The sequence below is a fragment of the Protopterus annectens genome, chromosome 10.part0 (genome assembly GCF_019279795.1).
Source record: "Protopterus annectens isolate FY-2018-M chromosome 10.part0, PAN1.0, whole genome shotgun sequence".
Taxonomy (NCBI): domain Eukaryota; kingdom Metazoa; phylum Chordata; order Ceratodontiformes; family Protopteridae; genus Protopterus; species Protopterus annectens.
This window is the reverse complement of record NC_056744.1, coordinates 389533424-389554643: the sequence shown is the minus strand read 5'-3', so window position 1 is coordinate 389554643 and position 21220 is coordinate 389533424.

Here is a 21220-nt window from a genome sequence, read left to right as displayed (position 1 = left end):
CCTGTATGTTAGTCTTGCATGACTTTAACTACCCATCTATTAAATGGAAATCTTATATAAAACAAAAAGTAAATATATCCAGGGATTCCTTTGTTTTATCAAGGTTGATGCCAAAAATGCAGCATAGTTGCATTTGAGGAACAAGTCTATCCTATTGATTGACACATAAATGAGAACCCATTAAGTGAGATATAGTCATTAGAGATACTTTTTATAAATTAGTTGTCTGTATACTTGTATTTTCAATGAATTATGAAAGCTGCACTTTCATTTTTTTTCTGTCAGTTTATTTTATAACACTTTTAAATACAGTAAACGCCCACTAAGTCCATATTTCTTTTACAGGAGTGACCAGGAAGCTGAAGACTGGTTTAGGTCTATAGGATATAGGTCCTTAGTAGCTTTTAGCCTTAATCCTTTGTATTATACTGCTAGGCCAGTTTTAGTCCATATATTGTTAACTGCAGCACATTTTGTAAATCCTGTATTCCTTTGGTTCTTAACTTCATTATGTATTGTCATTGTCTCATGTCCTTTCCATACCACACACGGTTAATTATCACACCCCTCAATTAAATCTTAGTTTATAGAATGCTCCTGATTTTGCATATTTTTGCTCCGTCTCCTGCAATTTTCTTTAAATTTTCTGGTAAATCACAGAGGATTATAGTCAGTTAATAATGCCAGATATTAAGAGTTTCATGCCTATTTGGAGAATGCTGGTTGATGCAAAATATATGCTATTAACTTCCAAGGAAATGAAGGTAGCAGTTACAAATTGTTCCTGTTTTCAGGCCATTGTCTCTACAATATTTTTAGCCTTTTCCACAATTTTTGAGCAAAGACATTGAGAAGTATATTAATTATATAATGTAATTGCAAATCACAAACTCTGCAGTTGGCCCTAAAAATGGCATTAATTTAACACAGAGGGTCAAGGCTAGCAGCTACATATGAACTTCATTATGTGAATTGGATACAGATACTTCATTCTTCACACAAAAACACTATGGCTTGATCGGACAGCAATCCTGGGTTACCTCTGGAGAGAACCTAAATGAATGTACTTATTCTTTGGCGAGCTTATTAATCAGAAGTAAATTAATCACCAAGTAAGCCCAGTATGTCTGTTTTGCTTTCTGTGCTGTGGATAGTAGATGAGAAAATACAAAAGTACTTAACATCTTAACATGGCCTCAGATAAAACATTTTTTATGTATGACCTAGACAAATGCTTTGCACACTGTTTCAGAGCTTCTTATTCTTGGGTGAATCAGAAAAGTTGTCATTTCTTCACTAAGACAGAGGATGTACAGAAAGAAGAGCGTTTCTAGCTCACAGAGGACAGTCTGCATATTATGTTATGAATCTCCACTGGAAAAACAATGACAGTCCCTTCATAAGCAATACTAAGCAGCTGGAAAGCATTGTTTGTATCCTGTCTGTGTCCGAACAGTGGTGTAACCTTAGTATGACCTGTTGCTACTAGTCAAAGCTGAATGAATACTCATTCCATCTAAACATGTCTAGTGACTTCCAGAGGAAACAAGAGGCCGTCTTTCAGAAATGCATCCAGATGTCTAATAAGGGAGCTCAACAAACAGTGGCAGAGTCCTGAAATAGAAATAAATACTGTTTTGTATCTATGATGATTAAGCTATTGGTGTTAGCAGTTTATTTTTCAGATGTTTTAGCATTTTTTTAATTTTTGAAATTAGTAGTGAAAACCACAGTGTATGTCATGTAGTAAAAAGATTTAGCCAAAGGTTTGTTTTATACTTTGCATACTGCATATCATTAATTAGAAATAATTGCACTTTTTCATAGCTTCACATGTAGTTTTGCACTTTGAAGCATGACTGTTACCCTGCATGTCCTGTTCAGTACAAATTCTTTCCATGTGTGTGTGTGTGTGCGTGTTTTAAATATATTTTGTACATAAAACCCACAGTGCATCTATTTGTTCTCCCCTTTGGGCAGCATTGCAGCATTCATTGATGAGTAATGCATCCCTGAACCCAGCAATGTATCCCATGTGCAATTCACCTAGTCATTGGTCCTTACATGTTACTACTTACTTCCATGCACCTATATTGCCCATGAGGGATGCAGCTGCTTTGCCTAATGGGTCCTAATTTTTGTTTCTCATGCCAAGACCTACTCTGTGGCTTTCACCAGGAAATGTTCCTACACTGATAGAATTTCCTAACTACAGAGGATAATATAATTCCTTAACTATACAGGATAAGGCTCTTGTCCAGGGGTCATATGATCTCACCTTCCCTACCAAATCTCATCCTGAAATGGAAATACTGGGCACAGGCACTTCAGCCGAAGACAAAACTCTCACTTGTCTAATTTTCACGTGTGATTTTGTGCGTCTATAGTCTGATGACAATAGGTTTAACGGTGGAGCAGGGGTTAGCATTGTTGCCACAAAGAACCAGGTTTTCCGGTTTGATTTTCTGCTGTTGTGCCTTTTGTGTGGAGTCTCTATCTTTCCAGTATAAATGTGGGTTTTCTCTGGGTACTCTGGTTTCCTTCCAGATTCCAAAGACATACAGTAGATGGACTGGGCACTCTTAATTGGCTGTAAATGTGTGTGTCTGGCTGTCTGGCTGTCTGGCTGTCTGGCTGTCTGGCTGTCTGGCTGTGTGGCTGTCTGGCTGTCTGGCTGTGTGGCTGTCTGGCTGTGTGGCTGTCTGTGTGGCTGTCTGTGTGGCTGTCTGTGTGGCTGTCTGTGTGGCTGTCTGTGTGGCTGTCTGTGTGGCTGTCTGTGTGTTGCAGCAGAGCTAGCCACCAAGTGGTGTAACACTGACTCTAGGTGATGGTGACTTGATAGGACACCCTGACCCCATGTACAAAATGGGAAAAAAGGGAGTTACTGCTGATGCCGATTTTAACCTGGACAGATCTCAAGTGCACCGTTTTCAAATACAGCTTACTTAGGTTATATCATTGCTCAGACAGCTTTTCTTAGTGGTGAAGTACCTTTGTAGCCATTTTTTGAATACTTAATATTTTGCCTGCTGCATATATATCAGGGAAAGCTTTTCCGAAGTGTTGGTAGTTGATGGCTTGACAGTTTGTAGTCGGTCCTGTTTGTAGCCTTGGTGGCTGTTGACTTTAACTGCTGGACTGGTTTATATCAAGCAACCACATTCGTGAGTTGTTTTGATGCAAACAGGAATTTTATTTTTTTGAGTTTTTTAAATCTGTAGAACCTAACATTGTTAACAATTTGAAATGGTACTCAGATCTGGAGACAAGCCTGTATATCCTGTTGCACTTTTTTTCCAAGGCAGGCTGTATACCAGAGGTTAAACTATAGTGTAAGGCCTTACCATTAAGCAGAATACAATTAAGTATTTACTGTGCTAGTATTTTGCTGATGTTAGGAGTGAGAAACTGAGAAATATCCTGATTTTGAATACCACTCACAGTTTTTAGTGAACACTTTTGGTAACCTTCTCAAAAATGGTTCATTAATGTAGGCTTTAGTGCCATTGTTACTCCAAGGACATTTCCAAGATACAAACAAATTCAAAGGGACCATCTGTATTAGCAATGCTGAGTTTTGAATGAATGTTAATAGAAATACTGCACTGCCTGCCATGAATCAAAACTTTATTTTTCTTTCATTTTCATGCATTTAAATATCAATCTTTTGTCATTTATTCATTCTAGAAGAAACCAGACTGAAGAGACTTTGTTAGCTTTTGGTTATTGTTGACTCTATGAAATAAGTTAGAGAACTGCAGTCATTTGCGTACAGAAACCCCCAAGACCCCAAACAGTGGGAAAAGGACTGGTCTAAGGATGGACTCCTGGGATGCCCACAGTTAAAAGGATAAAGGCTTGAAGAGCAGGGCTGACAAAACAACAGTTTCTGTTCTTTGCGTTAAGTTGAGTCCAAGGTAGGAGTTAAATACAGTTCCTTCCTGTTTTACTAGATGAGTCAAGAAGGAGTGATCTACAAGATTTAATTATATATTTTTTTTAATCTAAGAACAGAGATTATTGCCTTTGGATCCAGGAATGCAAATATAATCAGTGAGTTATGTGAGAGCTGTTTTGACATATAATATAGCCTGGAGCCATGTTGGATTTTTGACAGTATGCTATGCTATACTTTGTAGTTCATTAACTGTTGTTGCATTACTGTCTCACATACTTTAGCAGATGGATGAGGTATGCTTCTGGGAAGATGGTTTTTAATTTTTGACTGGTCACTTCCTTATAAAACCTGGGGTAATTATATAGCCACTTCAGGTTAGATGTACATTCCTTCTGTAAGCTTTCTGTTAATCAGCATTCCAAGACTACAGGAAGTATCTTACCTGTTTAATGTACGTAGGAATAAAGTTTTCTTTTACTGGGGTTCTTATGATTTTTGAGTTTGGTACATATACAGCTGTAGGCAGAAGGATGAATCTGTGTGCATCTCCGAGTGGTGTAAGGGCAACATAGCATACCAGTGGTAAACTACAAGAGGCTTTAGATTTCATATTATAGAAGTAGGAACAAAAAACACTTCTTTTGCATCAAGAAAAGTAAGAGAGAAAAATGGTAAATTAATTTTACCTTTACCCATAGGTTTCTCTATCCATTTTCAAAATTTTGATGAGAACACTATTTTTCCCTTGGTAATTGTTTTCTTACTGACACTTATAATATGATCTGTAGATTTGTAACTTTAAAGGAATATAAGAGTTTATGAGTCTGATACATGATTCATGGTATGGTATTTGCCATGAGCCTTGCTTCTCAGCAAGATGCGCATTTGTTTCTAGAGGCCAGTCATTGTCCTGATAAACAAATCTGCAGCTTGATGAATGCTGGAAACCTGATCTAATATACACCATTTGGCAGAATTTACTGGATATCCAATGGTCTTAATAGGAAACGTTTCAAAGATTCCTTACGGTTTTGATGACAGTAGGCAAAGCAGTATTTGAAGGTAGAGAGATGGTCTCTCAGAGATGGTCTCTCAGTATGTTAGGCAAAGTTCAAGTAGGGAAATGGTCCCTCAGTATGTTAGGCAAAGTCCTGGTATGGAGGTAGTCCCTCAGTATGTTAGGCAAAGTCTTGGTAGGGAGGTGGTCCCCTCAGTATGTTAGAAAAGTGCAAGTAGGGAGGTGGTCCCTCAGTATGTTAGGCAAAATCTTGGTAGGGAGGTGTTTCCTCAATATCTTAGCTAAAGTTCCAGTAGGGAGATGGTCCCTCAGTATGTTGAGCAAAGTCCTGTGTTGGGAGGTGGTACCTCAGTATGCTAGCTTAAGTCCTGGTAGGGAGGTGGTCCCTCAGTATGTTAGACAAAGTCCTGGTTGGGAGGTATGTCTCAGTGTGTTAGGTAAAGTCCCAGGAGGGAAGTGGTCACTCAGTTTGTTAGGCAAATTCCTGGCAGGGCGATGGCACTTCAGTATGTTAGACAAAGTCCTGTGTAGAGAGGTGGTCTCTTTAGGCAAAGCTCCAGTAGAGAGGTGGTCCCTCAATATGTTAGGCAAAGTCCAAGGAGGGAGGTGGTCCCTCAGTATGTTAGACAAAGTCCCAGTAGAAAGGTCATCCCTCAGGTATGTTAGGAAAAGTCCTGGTTGGGAGGTGGTCCATCAGTGTGTTAGGAAAAGTCCCAGTAGGGAGCTGGTCCCTCAGTATGTTAGTCAAAGTCCCGGTAGAGAGGTCATCCCTCAGGTGTGTTAGGGAAAGTCCCGGGAGGGATGGAGGTGGTCTCTCAGTTTGTTAGGCAAAGTGCCATGTAGAAAGTGGTCCCTCAGTATACTAGACAAAGTCCTGGTAGGGAGGTGGTCAGTATGTTAGGTAAAGTCCAGGTAGGGAAGTGGTCCCTCAGTATGTTAGGTAAAGTCCAGGTAGGGAGGTGGTCTCTCAGTATGTTAGACAAAGTCTTGGTAGGGAGGTGGTTCCTCAGTATGTTAGGCAAAATCCCTGTGGAGAGGTGGTCAGTCAGTATGTTAGGTAAAGTCCAAGTAGGGAAGTGGTTCCTCAGTATGTTAAAGTTCCAGTAGGAAGGTGGTCCCTCAGTATGTTACAGTATGTTACACAAAGTCCCAACTCCTGTAAAGTGCTTAGGATGTAACTAAGGAATCAGGCATCAGTACCTGACATGCCCATGACTTTATCTAATCTAGTGGGTATAGGAGGTGCTGTAATGCAAGGCAATCACATTATAGTAATTATTTAAGCCTTGACTATGGACACTGAAGCAATCCAATGCGATTCATTCGGTGATACTGAATTTTCCCAATTGTGTTGTAACCCGTTTTGGGAAGGTTCTTGTTTCAGATAAACAGCTTTTAAAGTTTTACGCTAGTCTGAAACGAAAACACAGCTTGTTGTCCTAGGAAAGCTCAAGGCCGACTGCCATCAAGTAAGGGGGCCAAGATATTAACAATTAGTGATACGTCCCCAGCCCTATTGTAAGTCCTGACCTTTCTGTAAATGGTGTAGCAAGGTTAGTCTCTGCAGCCAGAATGCAGAGCTCAAACCAACCATGTTTTTAATGCTACTGTTATGTGGGGGTGTAGGTCAGACATTTAATTCTGGGGTTTTATTACTGCAACTTCTTGGAGTCATGTGCGTCTGTATTATACATTTTTTTTTTTTTTATAGTCTTACTTGATTTAACAGTGGTCGTGATTGAATTCACTGCACACTTATATTACGGTTATATGGACCAGGAATAAATTCTGTCACCTGCCATGAGCAGTAATTTGTCTGTTTTGTTTTTTTTTAGTAATGTTTCCATTATGAACTATTTCAAAATAAATATAATATAAAGGTGTTAAGCAATCTAATCATAATTTTGGGAATTAAAGTATGCACTGCTCACAGATGCATTGTGACTGCTTTGGACGTTCATGAATTCTTGTCAAATGAGACAATATGTTTGTATTAGGCATGATCAGCAATACAGACTGAAACAGTGACTAGGCTGATTAACAGTGTAACCATGGTTATTGCTGCTCCAATTATACTTAGTGTCATAGCTTTCTCAGAAAGCAGGAGCCAATTAGGGGTGACTGGGATTTTGAATGCTTAAGGATTAGTATAGTTTTAGCATGCTCTACTTTGAAGGGATAAAAAGGAAATAAATAATGCATTGTGGACTGCTAAGCAAATATGGGTGTGTTTAACTATCTGTGATTCGGATAGGCTGGTATGTCTTATGTAAATAGAATCACCTTTTGTTGGGAAGGTGGTTGAGAAATGTAGAAAGAATTAATCAAAATTGCTGCCATACAAGTAGTACATACCAGCAAATTTCAAAGTCCACACTTGTGTACCACGGTCTTCCTGATCTACTCAGAGTAAGGAATCCTGAAATTTGTGCTGATTAGATATGGATTTTTTGACATATAGATTTATTGAACAAAGTGCTATTGTCTAGTAGCCCATATGGGTCTAGGCAGATGTAGCTAATGAATGCATATATGCAGCAGTGTTCACAAGGCTGAAGGTTATTTCTCTGCATCTCTGATATGAGGTTCTCCTTTATTTTAGGTTCAAAAAATTTCTCTTCCAAAGGCAGTTAGGTACACTCTAGTGGCATCACTGGGGAGGTGATTAGCACATTGGGTGATTGATGAAGCTGACTGGGAGGATGATCATGTCCATCCTGGGGGTGTGGAGCAGGCCGTGTGCTGTAGCAGTTATTTGGCGGAAGGCAGGGAGCCTGTGACCTGAGGTGTTAGTGTGGTCCTGGGTAGTAGCCTTCATTGCACAAGTGCACAGGAGCATGCATGTATGGAAGGGGAAGGAGTTGTTCCTGCACCCAGGGGAGGGGTTAGTCTAATATGGAAAAAGCATCCTCATAGCCAGGATTTGAGGACACAAAGTCCTCTTGGCTGCCTGAATGTTGACTTATCCTGATGGTTCTCAACCTAGTGGATGTATAAGTCCTCACCACTGTGGATCTAACAGACTTGAGTTCAGTAAGGGTAGGTTGAGTGGTTGACAAGCACAGCAGAATTTAGCACAGGTAAAAGCAGAAATTAAAGGGATACAGCCTGGTACATAGGTTATTACTAAGTTACTGACCCTAGAAGATCTTTAGAAGCCTAGCCATGCAGTTTCATGAAGCCTTTAGCTCTTGTAATTTAAATGCAAAATAGCCCAGAGTAACACAATGATTATATGTTACACCTTTTCAGACGGGACAAGTGTACTACCCTAGGGATAAATTAGTGGCTTCCCATCTATTCATCCAGATTATGTAAGAAGAGAAGTACTTTGTTTTATCTGGAGAGGAAGATGATTCCAAAGAAGTGGAATTCTCTGCCATACATATCTAACTCTCCAACATGTTCTATTTATTTTGCAGAAAAGATTAAGATCTCTTGAACAGGTGTTTATGCCACCATTGGACTTTTGAATGTGCAGTAATTCTGAGAGGATAGGATCTGTTGAGCTACTGGATGCAAAACAGAGGCACCCTTCAGCAGCCTGTATGATACCGAGGGTCGGGACAAGACTTTGAGGTGATCAGTAAAATTGTTATGATTTAGGCCCTTGATTTTCTTGGTGAGAAAATGCTCTGGGACTTCAAGTTTTGCCAAAGGACTGGAGAGATGCATACCAAAGGGGACATTGTACCCAATGATCAATCCAAATTCAGTGGAATGATCACATTCCTTCCACCTGAATGCTGTACCCTTACTAATAAGTTGTGCAATGAAAAAGTACTTTATTACAATTGTGGACACATGGTAACTGAAGGTCATTTTGCTGTGTACATAGGTTTCCAGGTCCCTAATTATTGGAATGATTTTCAGAGTTGTGTTATCAATATGATAGTTGGGGGGGGGTGTATTGTGCTTGCCTAAGCCTTTTATTATATATTCTGTAGCATTTAGTTTTAGTCCATGATTTTGACACCAGCATTTTTTTAGGGGAGGGGGGGGCTTCTTGGAAGATCTTGTCATCCTTTTGAGAGTTAATAATGGTACCAAGTTTGCAGTCATTAGCAACTGTGATCAACTATAAGCCTTTAACATTGACGTTGACATCTGAGAAGTAAATGTAAAGAGGAGTTGCCTAAGGAAAGATCCCCAGGGTACATCTCTGCTGATGGGTCTTGTGGATGAGATAAAGCTTGGGTCAAGGGTTTGTAGGTTACTTATATCCTTGTTTATGAATTCCATAATGTTCCTTTTCATAGCCTTACAGATAAGGCTTGTTAGTCTTATGGGTCTATGATTTCCTGGGTAGGTTGATGCCACCCTCCTTGTACAGGAGAATGACTGTTGCTGTCCTCCATACATCTATAACATAGCCTGTTCAGAGGCCAATACTGAATACTGTCTCTAAGGGATTTTACAAGTCCTGTTTCAGGCTAGCCAGAAGGCATCCTGATATGTTATCTGGTCCCATAGAAGCAGTGTTCTTGGCAGTGAATAGTGCCTTGTGGACTTGTTCTTGGGAGAAATAATTAAAGAAAGAGGACACCCATCCTACATCTTCCTTTTCCAGAATCAAAAGTAATTGAACTTATATTATATGGTAGAATTTTTCAGTATTTCATTAAAGTCTACAGACTGCACACTGTCACTTTGATAATGAGCTTGTATTTTTTGATAATTTTAGTCACTCTTTGTTTTTTAAATGTGTTTCTGAGTAGAATCTCATATCCTTCCGGGAAAGGGGAAGAGTTGTGTGCTATTTAGTATTCAAATGTTATGATAATTAGATTCCAGACTTTGGGCTGGATGTACCTAATTTCCAAGGGATTTTATACCTATTTTCAGTGTCTGCAGGAGAGAAGGATATTCAGTGGCTGAAACATTCACCATAGTGTTATATATAGTAGTGGCCTTTTATGTTTACTGAGTAGGAAATGTGGAACTACAGAAACAAATACTGGGGACAAGTAGAGAATGAGGGTCTGTATTATAACATCGAATTCTACAAAGATCGAATGTTATAATATTGACCCCGTAATGTCAAACGCTGAAAACAGTGAAGGTGCAGGACACCGAATTCTTTCACAGGGAAAGAATTTGGTGGGTTGTTGCTGAGGCTTCACTGTTTTCAGCGTTCGATATGTTGGAACGTTACGGGTCAGGTTCAGGTAAGTGTGTGATTGTGTGTAGGTTAGGGGGCGGGTTAGGTGAGTTAGGGTTAGGGAGCGGGTCAGGTAAGTGTGCAGTTGTGTGGACGTTAGGGTTAGGGCGTGGGTAAGTGTGCGGTTGTGTGTTAGGGTTGGGTTAAGGTAAGTGGATAGCTAGTAGTGTATCTAAAGTTTAGTTTAGGTTTAGGTGTAGGATTTTAAGTGTATGTGTGTGGATTGCTGTTTTTTGAGTGCGTTTGTGTTGTGTGTATGTTTCTTGGAATAGCGAATTTTTTCCCCTGGGAAAAAATTTGCTATTCTGACTGTTCGAAGTTTACAGATTTCGGTGTTTAGGGTTCGATATTATAACATTCGATCTTTGTAGAATTCGATGTTATAATATAGACCAGAGAATAAATGCCAGTCTGTCTGTTTTGCTAACTAAAATAATTGCACATAATTCCAGCTGTTATGAACCCAGTATTGGTGATTAAATGTTAGTTTTTGAAGTAAATAATGACATGCAAAATTGAAATACAGAAACAAAGACCGTTGGGAAAACAAAATTAAACTTGTTGCACCTGATCTGCCTGTTTCCTTACTGACTGCATAAGTTTCACGGCATAATAAAGCAACATGTTACTGCATCCTTTACCATCTTTCCTAACAGTTGTGGCATTCATATGTTTGTCCTTCTTCTGGATTAATTTCCTTGGGAAGAATATTTCTTGTTTGTATGGGTGGTTTACTTTCAGAGATAATGTCAAAGAAGTGAGGCTGGAATCAGGCACCAGTGTAATGTCCACAAAGTATTTACTCATAGTAAATGAATAAAGACAATGGAAATGAATGAAGCACAGAAACATAGATTCAACAGGCGATTAAAAAGAGCTTGGCTCAGCAAGTCTACTGTTTTTTAACCTATCATATTAACTACAGACCTATGATAAGTTGCAATTTTTTTTCTCATGTCCATACATTAAAATGACATTATACATGTCCTATCCATTTTTAAATTGCATAACCTTTGCTGACCCTTTTATATCTTCATGAAGACTGTTCTTGTTGTGATTATGTGAGTTAATGCCAGCTGTGCCAAGGGGAGTAGGGCAGTGCATGTGTAACATATGCCAGCATAGGTAGCTGGAGTTTTGTAAAGAATTATATGTCATTTGAATATCAAACTGATTTGTACAGATGCTCGTCTTAAAAATGTATTTGTAAATTTGCTTGTCAAAAATGTATCAACAGTGAGTCCTGCTGGACAGAAAAGAAATATACATGTATGTCAGGCTGTATTGTTGTAAATGATGAAATGTATATATTTTAACTGAGGATACTGGAAGGGAAGAAGTTAAGCTCAGCCAAGCTAACCTTAAGAAAAATAGCCTGAAAGTTAATGACGTCACTTAGGCTGTGATGTGAGGTAGTGTAAGCTATGCCAGAGAGAATAGGGCAGTGCATGTGTAGTGTTTACTATCTAAAAGAGTGTAGGCTACTAGCTTTAGTACTGTTCCCCACCCTCTCTCCCTGTTGGTGTCTTGCTGTTATAATTGGTGGCTTTGCAGTTGCCCGCCCCTACTGTAAATTTGATCTGGGACACTCCTCCCAGTCTAATGTCATTAGCTCATTCTACATAATACAGAGAGAACATTTGAGAAGGCCAACCAACTTAGTTTCCTAACCGTGAGTTATCTTCTGCTTCTCCTCTCTCTCTTTCCTTTACAAAAAAATTTTGCTAGACTCTCCCTGTGTTCTGCCAACTGTAACAAAAAAAATGTGTGCTTGTTTCCTGCCTTTCCTGTAACTAGTCTAGTCCAGATACAGATTTGCTATATCCAGGACTGTTTGTAAGCTTCTGAGGCCACCAAGCCTGTCTGTGTTGGAGGGAAGCCTGCTAGCTTATCAGTGGGAGTGGTAAGCACTAGGTAAACTATCTACCACATAAGGAGTGGTTTCTGGCCCAGAAATCGTAGTTATTGGCCGTTTGGGCAGTTTTTCCATCTCTCTCAACTTCCTGATTTAAAAGCCCGCATTTGCACTTATTTCTTTCCTGCAACTAATCTAGTTCAGATACAGATTCTTAGTTTTAGCAATTGAATTTGCTTATTCGTGCTCAGCACTTGTTCAGACCTTGCTGTAAGCACTAAATAAGCTACAAATGACTACAGCACTGAACCTTGCTCATTACCTAGAGGAAAACAGTTTTTGTACTTACTTTCCTCACTTGCTTAGAGAAAAACAGCTCTTGTACTCACTTTCCTCACTTGTCCAGAGGAAAATATTTTTTATTCAGGCATGTCCGAGGGTCAGCTCCCAATGTTCTCTCTTGTCTATCTGATGAATCTGGGCATCTTGGGGCAAAGCAGCAATTGCCTCATGTACACAGACAACCTTCTTCTCCTACCACCCAACACTACAACCTGTGAGAGATGCACTTATCTAGCCAAACTGGAGGTAAAGCTCTCTCCAACCAAGACTGAACTTGACAGTCAAGAGGAGAAGGTAAACACTTGCACCACACCACACTCATCACATAGTCCCACTAAACATACACCACCAAAATCCACACATAGAAACACAAAAACATTCATGGAGGCTCTCAATAATAATCTGCTCAAGCAACAGACACCTCCAAAGCACAAATGCAAGCAACCTCCACCCCCCAACACAACCCAAATGACACATAACCCACAGACTCAGTGTGCCACTCAACCACAGCCCATAAGGCAAAACAATGTACCCAACACACTAGTCATAGGTGACTCTATAGTCAGGCACACTGATGTCCCCACTCACTAGGCTAAACAAGGAGAAGGTTACTGTCAGCTGCCTGTAAGGTGCCAGGATCTACCACATAACCCACGCACTCAGGTCACTCCACAAGTACAAATATGACTTTGTCATTGTCCATGTTGGTGTGAATGACCTGAGATGTACCTCCCTGGACTACATGAAAAGAGACATGGGAGAGCTCTCCGATCTTGTAGCCCAGGCAGGTATGACCCTAGCCCTGAGTAGCATCCTGCCATCACCCAGAATGATACCGCAGTACAAAGACAAAATGATTGACTTAAACAATTGGCTAAGCTTCTGTTGTCATTCTAAGGGCATCCAGCATCTGTCTGCCTATGACAACATGGTCAACAGACCATGATGCTTTACCAGAGACGGCCTGCACCTGTCACCCCTGGGATTCCAGATACGGCTCTTGCTGCCCCTAAAGTGCCTTTTTAGGCAAGGTTCAAATGACAAATTCACCACCTTAACAGAAACGGGCAAGCAAAAACTGCGGGTAATGCTGCTCGAATACTGCTAGAAGTTTAAATCTCAAAATACTCTCTTGAGGCACTCCTTAAAATGGAGAACATCGATATCTGTGCAGTGACAGAGAACTGATTCAAGGCTCCAGAGAGCACCCCTGCATTACCAGGCTATAACTCATACCACACTTTTTGGCCACCTAACCTGGACCGGAACACCAAAGGCGGAGGTGTGTCCATATTCATTAAGGATATCCACACCTCCGGGCTAGTTGCTCAGCATAATGCATCCAAGATTATCCAAGTGCAACTAACTCTGGGCAAAGCTGCAATCCAAATTGTAGCTTGCTACAGATCCCTCACCATGCCCCAGGATCCCCACTCCTCTTTTCTTGATATAATGGAAAATATTAGGGTTCAACCAAACACCCTAATAATGGGTGATTTCAAGTACCCCACAATTAAGTGGGAAAACTACTCGTGTACCAACTCATTCACTCAATGCTTTCTGGAATTCATAAATTTCAATGCCCTGGATCAACTTATCCACACCCCCACAAGGGGCAACAATATCCTAGACCTAGTCATTACCAACATGAGTGACCGGTGTTCCACGCCTGAAGTCAACTCATTGGTCAGATCCGACCATAAGCTAATCACCCTAGATATCCACATCCCACCCCCCATTAAGGAAACCATGGTAAAAAATTTCTCCAAAGCCAACTTCATGCTTCTTAAGACAGAAGTGGCAAACTTCATGACACCCATGCAGATGGACAACATAGTTACAACTTCTGAATCCTACACAAAGGTACTCTATAAGCACTTACATGAGTGCATGGATTGTGCTATCCCAAACAGAACCAAGATGCTACCTTTAAAAAAAAGGAAGCCAATCTGGTGGTCCCCTGCCATAAACAAACTCTCCAACAGTGCCAGAGCCATGGCCTCAAGCTAAACGCCAAAAAGTGTATAGTCATCCCCTTTGGCAAAAACAAAGTGCCCACAAATTACCACATAGGTGGTAATCCATTAAGTACGGAAGAAGTAATTAGGGACCTGGGGACCCAAGTTGATAGCAATCTCTCATTTGAAAACCACGTGGCCAAAGTGGTTAGAAAAACATTTTATATAGCCCACCTAATCATGAAGGGATTCACATCTAGATCAGGGGAGGTCATCGTGCCTCTTTACTCATCCCTCATCAGGCCCATAACTGTGTACAATGACCCTTTTGGGATGTACCTTACCAGACACCTGCAGCAACTGGAAAGACCCCAAAAATACCTCACCAAGAGGATCAAATGGCTCAAACAGATGCCATATGCTGCCTGGTTAAAGAAACTCCAGCTCTACTCAGTGGCATACCGCCTGCTCAGAGGCAATTTGTGCCTGACGTATAAAGCCATGTCCAACCCGGAATTAATGGACATGCTACACCTCAGGAAATCCAAATCCCATCGAGCTACGCGCTCGAGAGACTTGAACCTCAGCACTGAAATAAATAGGACATGCTGGAGGGACAGATTCATAACCCGGAGGCTCCCTTCACTCTGGAATAAAATCCCAGTCCAGGGTAGGCAGAGTCCCTCATTGACTCTCTTCAAGAGGAATCTTGATGAGTGGATGGGAGATTGTAGGTTTACCCCGGGTATCACTTCTGTGTCACTGTTAGACAGAGGCACAGTATAATAACCTCGAAAAAGGGCATAGCAAAATTCATTTAAAATGGGTGGCGAAAGCCAAACACACTCTGGCTAGGCTTATAAATGCCCTAGGGCAGATAGCCTAGTATGAACCTATGAACAGAAGGAAGAAACTGTTGCAAGAGAGAGTAAAATCTCATGAGTGGAGGAGCTCCCTGGTCAGCCTCAGTAGGAAGCCGAGATCCCTTATATGATCCTCCAAAGCTAGCTATGAAAACAAAATTGCCACTGATTCCAAGGGCAACCACAAAGCATTCTATAGCTATGTCAAGAATCTCAATGACAACACCCAGATCTGCTCTGAGTTACAGCACAACAGTATGAAAATTACAGAACCAACTGACATTGCCAACATCCTGGCAGATAGGTTCAGTGCTAACTTTACCCCCCTCTCACCCCCTAAAGTGCCCATATCTATACAGGAAGAATGCAGAGTCCCTGTAATCACAACTATGCGGGTAAAAACTCCAGTCTCTAAAGCCAAAAACACAGCATCCATGGGACCGGACAACATCCCAGGCTGCATTTTTTATGAACTTCAGAACAAACTGGCTTCCCACCTAAGCACAATGTTCAATCATAGCCTCACGTCAGGCTTTTTACCCACTGAATGCACACAGCAACAGTTATCCCACTCCACAAAATGGGAGCCACCACTAATCTCGGGAACTATCGCCCTATTAGCTTGATGAGACTGGTCTGTAAGGCTATTGAAAGTATCATCATGGAACTCAAACAAAGACATTGGTAACCTCCAAACTCTGGACCCCACGCAGTTTGGGTTTGTGAAAGGCAGATCATGCCTCCTGAACCTTATTGACTTCTTTGAGGCAGTCACCAAAGTTGTAGACGGGGGTAAGGTGATTCACACAGCCTATCTTGACCTCGCCAGGGCTTTCAACACCATTCCCCATTCTGGAATTATAGTTAAACTAACTAAACTAGGTATAAATCCCTATGTCATAAGATGGGTTGTCAACTGGCTCACTGACAGAACACACACTGTAAAAGTTACAAACTCCAAATCTGACTTCAAACCAGTCACAAGTGGAGTACCACAGGGTTCAGTCCTGGGACCTCTCCTGTTTGGTATCTACTTCTCTGAAGTACAGGCTAACACAGAAGGCCTTTGGCTAACAAAGTTTGCAGATGACTGCAAACTAGGAGCCATAGAGTCCCCAAATGATGTGGACATCCTACAGAAGGGCCTCAATAAGACAGCTGCCTGATGTCAGAGCCATGGCCTCAAGTTCAATGACAAAAAGTGCATTGTCAGTCTACTTAATGCCACATGTGTAGACAGTAGTCTATCCTCTGATAATCACATCGCCACAGTAGTCAGGAAATCCTTCTACATGGCATACCTCATCACAAAAGGGTTCTCATCCATGAAAAAAGAGGTAATTGTTCCCCTCTACTCGAGATACATTATAGAGTACAATGCCCCTTTTGGAATGTACCTCACAAGACATCTGCAGCAGCCGGAAAGGCCACAGTACCTCACAAAGAGGATTCATAGGTTCATAGGTTAGTACTAGACTAACTGCCCTCGAGGGCCATTTTAAGCCTAGCCAATTATCCCTTGTGAGACTCAAACCTGGCACCTTGTGTTTGCAAGGCAAGCACCTTAACCATTATGTCACCCTCCCCTGAGGCCATTACTGCCCTCAAGCAGATGCCCTACACTGACCATCTCAAAAAACTCTAACTTTACTCCATAGCATATTGCCTACTTCGAGATGATTTCTGCCTAACATATAAAGCTATGTCAAACCCAGAGCTGTTGGACATGCTACACCCAAAGAAATCCCAATCCATCCGAGCTACATGCTCTAGAGAGCTAAACCTTGTCATCACAATAAACAGGATATGCTGGAGAGATAGATTCCTGTCCCAGACACTTCCCATACACTGGAACAAGCTACCCATCTATGTCAAGCAAAGTTCCTCATTAGCTCTTCAAGAAAAAACTTGAGTGGATAGGAAATAGGAAATACACCCTGGGGATCACTTCTGTGGCTCTGCTCGACAGGGGCACAGGAAAATAACTTTCTTGGGTGGCATAAGCCAGGGAAGCTTGTTGGCAAGGCTTACTTAGGCCCTTGGGCCGATAGCCTAGTACCTACCTATGAACATATGTCAGCATAACTAGCTGGAGTTTAGTAAAGAATTTGATGTCATTTGAATATCAAACTGTTTTGTACAGGTGCTTGTGTTAAAATTTATTTGTAAAGTTGCTTGTGTTAAAAATGTATCAACAGTGGGTCCTGCTTGACAGGAAAGAAATATATATTTATATCAGATTGTACTGTTGTAACTGAGGAAGTGTATATATTTCAACAGAAGATACTGGAAGGGAAGGAGTTAAGCTCAGCCAGCTAACTTTCAGAAAAATAGCCTGAAATTAAATGACTTTGTTTAGACCATAAAGATTTTATCTCACAGACCAGAATGCAGCCAGAGACACAATGTCTGGACTGGGATCTTACTCTTTTGTCCTTAGTGGTGAACTAATTGCTACCCTGGAGTGTCAAAGAATGGCTGGTCAGCCTCTGCAGGAAGGATGAAAGGGTTGGAATTGTTTTACAGTCTCCAGATCCTGGAATAAGCTTTAGCAAAGTCCTAGGTGTATATTGTGACACACCTTTGCTTGATCCTGGCTTAGCTTCCAGTCAGGGGTTAGTGTGGGAACCACTGAATCAGGTGACCAGATGTGATGTCATTCTGTAGCCAGCACTAAAACTGTATTTAGATAATAGTGAGAGATGTGATAGTGATACTCAGCACTCTGTTTTGGAACTGACAAACACTCACCCACTTCATCTTGCCTTGCTTTAGTAAGTAACTTAACTAGGGAACAGTAATTCTTCAGTCAATTAGGAAAATCTAGTGAGATTAGATAAAAGTATTGCTTTTCTGTATTTGAGTGGTTTCATCTGTGTTAGTTTTTATATTTCCTGTCAAATAAATCTCTGGTGTTTATTATAAATAGATATTCAGTATTTTCATGTTTTCTATTTTATTAAATTATTAAATATATTCATACCTTTAACTGTGGATGGTCTTCTAGAAAATATTTTAACCTTTAAGAGCAATTGCATTTATTTGATAGCACTGTGGATTCAGGCTCCTGAAAGTCTTGCCAATTGATTAACACTACCATTTGTATAAATATTAATTTTACTAAGAGTAATTGGGTACTGTGGTAAGAGCCTTAAAGTAGCTGGCCGGTGGCAGTGAATCTACCTTATAGTTTGGGTGGAGGTGGCATAGCAGGTAAATCAGTTGCAGCCTTTCCAAGGTGTGTGTGTGTGTGTGTGTGTGTGTGTGTGTGTCTGTGAAAAAACAAACTACTTGGAACAAGGACACAGAGCACGAATTTCTAGAGAGAGAAAGGTAGAGTCTTATTTGGGGCTTGGAAAGGAAGCCCAGCCTCAGGTCTGGAGTGTGCATCCTCTGTGATCTTAAGGGAAATTATGCTTGGTGCAGATAATTGCATCTGAAAATACTGTGTGTATCTATTTTTGCTCTAAGTGAAGGTTTCCCACTGGTGTCAGTGGTGAGGTTTGAGGCTCCTTGATTACTGGCCCAGAGGAGGGACATCACATAGGCCAACATTCCATCTTACAGATCTGAATTCAGCCAGAGATGCAGTGTCTCTGAAAAGCCTGAGCTAGGATCCTGCTCTATTGTCCTTAGTGGTGAACTAATTGCTACCCGGGGTGCCAGAGAATGGCTTGTTAGTTTCTCCAGGAAGGTGGAAGTGTTGGAAATGTTTTACAGTTTCTAGATGCTATACACAAAGAGCCCCTAGGGTTAGGGAGGGGTTAAGGTAAGTGCATAGGTAGGTAGTGTATGTAAGGTTTTGTGTAGGTAATGTATGTAAGGTTTAGTGTAGGGTTTTGTTAAGTGTATGTGTGTGGGATATTTAGTTTGTTTGGGTATAGCTCCGTAGGGGAAGTGTGTGGTAGTTACGGACCTTTGGGTTAAGGAGGGGTTAAGGATAGTGCATAGATAGTTGTGTATGTGGGATTTAGTGTAGGGTTAGCAGTAGGGTTTTGGTGCTTTAATTTAGGGTTAGAAGTAGGGTTTTGGTTAGTGTATGTATGTGTTTTTTTTTTATTGTGTTTGGGTAGGTAGTGTGTTGCAGGTGGTGGGTTGGCCGACTATGACTGCTCGAGGTTTACTTTTGACATATTCACGGTTCGCTCTTTATGTGTCGCGCTATTTGGATTTTTCGTGTTTCTAGCACATAAAGTAGACCTGTTCTGGTGGCTGCAAATCTACCTTACAGTCTGGATAGAGGTGGTAGATTGGGTAAGCTGTGCCAGTCTTTCCCAGGTGTGTGTGTGTGTGTGTGTGTGTGTGTGTGTGTGTGTGTGTGTGTGTGTGTGTGTAAATCAAATCTCAAAGAAAGTGTGTGACAGCTACTTTGAACAAGGAGAAGGTGAGCACTGATTTCACATAGAGGGTGGTGGAGGACATGGCGTTAAACACCTGGCTAAGGGTTCAGCTCCACAGTGGTCAGTGGGGACTCTTATTTGGGGCTTGGAGAGGAAACCCAGCCCCAGGACTGGAGTATGCATTCTCTGGGTGATCTTAAGGGAAATTGTACCTGGTGCAGAGGGTTGCATCTAAAAATACTGTGTGTCCATTTTTCTCACAGTGAATGTTGCCCACCTGCATCAGTGGTGAGAACTGAGGCTTCTTGATCATTGGCCCAGTGGAGGAAAGTTAGTTACACTCGTCATTCACCAAAATTTCTGCAAAAAATTTTCCTCTCATTTTCCTTGTCAGCCTATGAACAAATGAATGTGTATATTTTTTAAATGCTCCTCTTGAATTGTCATTTTTAGTACTTACTGCATCATGTTTGGTATCTTTATATGATGTTATAATAGTGGTCTGATTTTCTACTATTACTGTATTGTTATAATATCCTTGTATATGTCCTACACATCCAGGTCATGGCTGAAAAGGATCTTAGGACCAATCTACCTATCTGGTTAACAAAATAAACAAATAAACAAATAAAGGGTATCTACGTGTTTTCATACATGACTGCTCTCTAAAGGTTATTTAGATAGATGAACAAATGCTATGAAGCTTTGTCAGGATAAGGTGCTCGTAAAGACTCTGTGTTATGATGCAGTGTCACTGCTTTGGTGCTAGAAATCCAAAAGGCTGTGGGTAATATTCCCCCTCCACATAATTGATTTTCTGACACTGCAGTGCAGCATTAGGCTGTGTTGCCCCTCAGATGAGATTCCATCTGCTCGAGTTGGTGGTAACTTAAGTGGATGTAGGAGATTCCATGGCACTTCTTAAAAAGAGTAAGGGAAGTTCCTGAATGCCCTGGCCAAATTTCCCTTAGAAGGAAAAATGCCACTCTGTGTCTCTCCCCTGAAAACAGGACACTAGTCTAATGGGGCTGACCTGGTCAAAAAGAATAAATAAGTGAATAAATAAAATTCCTGCAAACAGAAGAGTGATGCAGACTGAGGCTTTGAGGCAGTTCAGCACTGCAGCACGACTGCTGCAAAGGATTTTTAGAATGGTTGAGGAAACAATGGACTTCCTATTTGGAAATGGTTTAGAAATCTATGATGCAAGTTTTAAATATTGCTGGCATTGTCCCCATCGTCCACAAAAATATAGGAAACACAAACATTTTTCTGTTTCTTGTCAGCAGTTTCTGCAAAAAAATAGAATAGCAGTGACCAAAAAATATAACCACTGCTCAGTAAACCATGAATAATTTCTCAAGTAGTTTAACAGAGAGTATTCTTGCTAAACAAAGAATGTGCTACGTATTTTAAGTTATTTGTTGTGCCTTTTAACCTTACATAGTACATATCAGAGTGATAAAGATTTAACTGCACTAGATATTGAGTCATCTGATTATCATGGTTCTTAGTGTGATTACAAATGTTCTCATACATTATTCTTGCTTATGTATCTATGTATTTAAGTAGATTAAATGGTTTGTTTGAGAACCCATTTCAGCCATGAGCCAGATTATGTTCAAGACTCAGAGGTATGAGATACAAGCTTTTCATTAAAAGGGAAGACATTTTTTTTATTCACATTCTGCTTAAATATTTTAATTTGCATTTATAGTGACCTGTGTGGTGATAGTACTTTTTTGTACTTCTCTGTATTATTTCCATGTATCTGTTCACATTTTT